Below are 5,802 nucleotides of genomic sequence, written 5' to 3'. Positions count from 1 at the left end.
TGTTTAGGACAAATGTTAAAATTTATTAGTAGATTTCACAATCATTTACCTCCTTTCTGATTGGTTACAGCTATAGAGTTATATATATCGGTAGATTCTGTGAATCATCACGCGATGCATGGCTGTGAATAGTTAGCGAAAGATGCATATATAGTTATGTATATGAAACAGGCTGTATGTCACACCCAGTTTTTAGGGATCTGGGCGCGAACATAATCACCAAGTGTGTTAGGATCAAGTCTCACATATATAATAAATCATGATACAGAAACAAACGTTACAACTTTATTATAATATAAGTTCTGTACAAAATAAGTAAATAATTATATCGAAAGGAGACAACGATATAGTAACCCAAAGTTGACTGTGAGATGACGACCTAGACCTCTTACGAACACATCGCAACATCCTTCATGCGCCTCATCCTGTGGTACCTGTTCTTAACCTGTGGGGTGAGACAGCAAGGGTGGGCTCACACATGTTCATCGCTCAACAAGTTGTGGGGAATATTGTGCATGAACTCACCAAAGGTGGGAGTTCATGTGTTGTGTAAGGCTCATCAATAATAGGGGTTAAAGCTGAGCATTGCTTTTAATAAGTTGGTCAAAATTTTATTAGCAATTACTAAATGTAAGTAGATACCAAACCATAATAAGAATAATAGAATAAAATTAATAAATAATCCCATACAATGCAAATGACAGATTAAATTTAGTTCTATAATTTAATCATGTGAGAGTCTTGAACTGCTCTTGACCGTGAGCTCGACTAGTATAACAGTTTTACACTCTGCAGAGGTTGTACCCTTTACCCACAAGTCGTGTATCTCACGTCGCCAGAATTAGCTAGACCCTTAGACACTATCGAGGTGAATAACTAGGGATCCACTATGAGGCCTTTACAAAGTTCCACTAGCTTCCGAAAACCCGCTACAGTTTCTGGGAAGAGCAATTGCAAGAATCCCTCGTCTCACCGCTCAGCAAAATCAACTCGAGAACCTCCCTGTATGCCTACTCCCCTACTGTCATTGCCCCTTTCGGGTAAGGTAGTCTTCCACTAGCTTTCCTATTTAGTCAGCCAAGGACGTCCTATTCCACCCATGTGGTGGCACGTGTTTCTCAAGTTAAGCTCCATGTTCTAATTAAAAATATAATGATCTTGACATGAACATAAATAAAATCTCTACTACTTATTAAGGCTCTAATAGTAGTCTGCCATTCCCATGTTCTGCCATTTCCGTGTTCTGCCATTCCCATCTGCACACTCCACACACATTCCTCTCGTGAGGAGCCATTCCCATCTGCACCCTCAACACACGCCCTGCACATGTGGGCCCACGTGACAGCCTCTGTCTCTTTTTTCTCGTCGCGGCTCAAACCCATTCCCATGTTCTGCACACCGCATGCCCTACCATATATGGGCCCACGTGACAGTTATTTTTTCGTTGCAGCTCCGTGTCCTCTCGCGCAAAAAATGTTAGGAGTAGAGACCATCAAGTGCACTTAACCAGAATTACTTTCTCTGAAGCAGCACAGCTTATAAGCCAGTACCACAATTGTTGGCTGGCCAGTATGGTACTAAAATTTGCAAGTCATGGTCACGTGTTATTTGGTGCAGCTTGGTCGGCGTGGGCTATGTTATTTGGTGCGGCCCATGTCGAATGCCCAGCACGCCTCTGGCCCTGGCCCAGCCTAGAGTTCGAGTCTTTCTCTGCCGCTCTCCCTGCCTAGCGGCCCCCTCCACCTCTCCCTGCAAGCGGCCCCTCGCATCGGTCTCCCGAGAGGCCGAGACGCAGCATCCCCTTCCTCCTTGCAACCGCCGCACCATCTTCGGTCCACGCCCGCACGCTCCACCTCCATCCATTCTCCGGATGTCCCATGGAAATTCCAAATGCTAGAGCGGTTCTCCGTGTGAGATGCCCGAGGTGCCACTGCGTTCTCGAGGAGGCCGGCGCCCCTGTGTACCAGTGCGGTGGATGCGGTGCTAGCCTTCAAGGTAAACTCATGTCGTCCCACTCCGATTCATTTAGATGCTTGCTCGTATCAACACCCCCCGGCCCGTGTGCAGATGGGTCACCGGTGGAGAAGCTCCCCCTCCCCTCAAATCATGAATCTGTGCTCCGTCTCCTCCTCCATCGCGAAGCCGCCGTGGGTTGGAACTTGGAACCAACCAGAAATTTCGTTTTGGCATGGAGCGCGTCTTTTCTGTGGAGGAGATCCCCAACCCCTATAGGCCCCACCGCACCCTCAACCAGCGGTTGCCGATAATGTTGCTGCACCAGTCACTAGGTGGAGTAGGAGGAGGGGGGACGCGGCGGACACGATGAACTGGTGCCTGTCGGAGTGGTGCTTCCAGAAATTTCTTGAGGAGCTCGATAGCTTGAGTCCCATCGTTGCCGTAAAGTAGAGGTAGCAATGGAGCTAGAGTCGAGGAGGCGAAGAGCAAGCCACTAGGGTCCATGGCACCGGCGTCAGCCTGGAGATCGGTTGTTGACCCCGTCGAGTACAACATGATGCTCAAGCAGAAGTTGGAGAAGGACCTTGCTGCCATCGCCATGTGTAGGGTACGACCACTTGCCTTTAGTTGCAGCTCACCCGTGTAATCCTGTTTGCTTCAAATGGTCGTGGCTCGTAATAGTTTGTTTGTGTTCTTATGTGAGCAGGTGTATGATGTACATGTATCGCACTGCTTCACATAGAGATTTTTAGTGGTTTAGAGGATAAGAAACAACTAGCAGTCAAGCACAGTATGTCGTAGCTAATCTTTGTGTAATGGGCTAATGGCTGCTTACTCATTGTCATAGTTAGTTTATCGGGCATGTTTTGCTACTGCAGGCCTCCAGCTCAGGTGTTTCTGAATGTTGTTACATGTAAAATCCAGTTTCTTTATCCTATTTATTTGGTAATTTCATTTACTGTACACGAAGAAATAGTCCTCAGCCTGCAACTTCTGCAGATGCCTATACAGGTGTGAATCTTTGCGCTTGATAATCTGTATGTTCGAGCTCGAGCACGTGTGGACGCCATAGCCGGAAGAGTTCCCCCGAAAGCGATAACGACCCCGAAGGGAGAAGAAGACTGCGTGCGTGCCAGAGAGCGAGGACGACTGAAATCACATAGAGGTAATCCTCGGATAGGACAACAACTTTTGGACAAGTTCTAGCATTTGAGAATTTTGTGGATGAATTTCTCTTTGTAGTTCTATCTGTATGTCTGTTTATTTATGAAATCAGATGTGTATATATTTTTATGTTGAGAACTAATTACATAGCTTTGTAGTACCGGAGAGCGCATGCTTTATTTTATCATGCCCGTGCGTTGCCACGAACATCCAGTATAATGGTTGCCTTTCATACTTGTAGTGTAACTGCTAAACAGTTCTGGATTTAACTAAACTAGGTGGAGCACAGGCTTCCTTTTCATTGGATTTAATCCATGTTGACATTTTGTCAATAAAAAGTAAAAAGGATGAACCAATTGCTAAAAATACCGTCTCATATAATATTCATATACAATCCCGCATGGATCCTCTCTGCCTTTAGTTCCTCACCTCTTCTCTCTCATTGCAGGTCTGCGAGGTAGTACCATCGACGAGGCTTCTCCATCCCCTCCGGCGAGCTCCCCTTCCAAAAAAAGTGGTGAGGTATGCCTGCCCTCATTCCTATAAAAAACAGAAACATACTTGTGACAGTCTTGTCAGTAGAAGTATCTGCAGGTTTATTGTCCTTTTCCGATGGATGTTTCAGCTCATATATACCAAAAAGATTTCCCATGGTTAAAAAATAATAGCAGATTAAAGTTGTTCTCATTTATGGATGTATGATTGGTTGCTCTTTTTCTTTCCATAGTTAGATGATATGGTGAATCGAGGATAAGTGACCCAAACTTAGACATATTATGTGTTCTGTACTTTCTTATCGTGAATAGAGGACAAGTGACCCAAACTTTAGACATATAATGTGTTATGTACTTCCTTATCATGTACGTGTGTGTATTGTGGTGTTGTTGTAGCCTTAACAAGGGGTTATACTTTGATAATGTGTAGTAGTTAATGTCATATCTTTGGTTTATGTTCTCCAGGTCATCAAAAACCACATCTTTAAGTTCCTTGCCATGAAATTCCTAATTAATCGAGCCCTAAAAACCGCACGGACACTTGACTTATTTTTTTGGATTGTCATATTTTTATTTTGCTTGTGAGGCTTGTTCTACAAATGTTTATTATACTATACTCTATTGGTTCAGATCTGAACATTTTGTAAACTTATACTTGAAAAACTAAAAAGAAATAAATTTGTCCTTTCATTGATGTAGTGGTAGGTACATGAACGGAAGAACACAAGACGATCACTATCAAGATCTCAAAGGTCTCGATCCCACTGTAATGGTGAAGCGATTTATAAAAACTAAATGTTAAATTATTTTTTTGTAACCTACTTGGCATGTGAAATATAAAGACACTTAGTCTGAGATACTTCACTGTTGATTTTGTTCCAGATTTTCAGTCATACTATCAATTCTGAACACATAAAACTTAACACTACTATTTTCTCTTAATTTTGAAAATATTTAAACTAACAAAACAAACTAAGATCATTTCACTAACTGTAGGTGCTCATTTGTTATGCTGTTTTGGTACATTCGATATAGCTGTTGGACCACTGCATTGGGAGTTGCGACCTATTCGATTGTTAGGCACTTATTGGTTTAAGACTTAAGGGTTATGTTCTGATATAGATTGGAATTTATGGACATAGCTGGCTCTTTGATGTTGTATATCGTTTTCTTATATGTTTGCAGCTCTTGAACACCGAAGCTCCTGACTTGTACATAAGGCAGAATCCTGTTCCAAATGCCTACACCTTAGCAATCAACGGCAAAAAACCATTCATTGTCGTTCACACAAGCCTTGTGGAGCTGCTTACTCCAAGGGAATTGCAGGTACTGTTGTTTACTCTAAACAAACTCATCGGCTGGTATTGCCTAGATGAACAATCAAAACAAGAATTATTATTTGCTTACCTACTGCCTGAATGCATTGATTACTCATCATATTGGATTTGTTTCAATTAGGCTGTTTTGGCTCATGAGCTGGGTCACCTCAAGTGCGATCATGGTGTTTGGCTCACTTTTGCCAATATACTCACAATGGGAGCATACACTGTCCCTGGTAGACCATCTGACTACTTGAAATCTCATTAGATTGGTGGGCTATGTACCTAAATACACTTCATTTGAACTACATCTCATGGTAAATACATGCACTTTTATCAGGTTTTGGCATGGTTGCTGGCTTTCTGGAAGAGCAGCTATATAGATGGCTACGAGCTGCAGAGCTGACTTGTGACAGGGCAGCTCTTCTTGTGGTGCAAGACCCGAAGGTACCTTTACTGCCTTAACTCTGAAACTACCTCAATTTTTAAATATAAGATTGATTTGTATTGAACATAAGATCTAGCAGAATAAATAGCGCTATTTTTTGTCTTTGCTTTTGCTCTTGAAGTGGATTTTTTGCATGGTCTGTCCACAAATTATATATGACTCCAAGAAAAAGTAGAGGTTTGTGTAGTTTTCAATTCATCTTCCAAGTAACAATCTTTAGTTCATAGAAAGAGCAGCTGTTCTCCAATTTTGAAGAATTAGAGCTGCAGCTTGTAGTTTTAACATATAATGGATACATGCTTACTCTACAAGTTGGTATCATCACCTAATACTAAACTCCTGATTGTCGTGAGGTGGTCATCTCTGTTCTTGGCTGTCTGAAAATAGGAACGCCTTGTTGTGTGTTGTAATGCTTATCCTA

General features: G+C 42.5%; 1 pseudogene; it reads left to right on the top strand.

Moving 5' to 3' along the window:
* Positions 1-2,093: 2,093 nt before the first annotated feature.
* On the top strand, positions 2,094-2,780 carry LOC111590277 (bZIP transcription factor RISBZ2-like; annotated as a pseudogene).
* Positions 2,781-5,802: the final 3,022 nt, after the last annotated feature.

The sequence above is a fragment of the Zea mays genome, chromosome 10, assembly GCF_902167145.1.
Source record: "Zea mays cultivar B73 chromosome 10, Zm-B73-REFERENCE-NAM-5.0, whole genome shotgun sequence".
Lineage (NCBI taxonomy): Eukaryota > Viridiplantae > Streptophyta > Magnoliopsida > Poales > Poaceae > Zea > Zea mays.
This window is presented reverse-complemented; position numbering and strand designations above follow the sequence as displayed.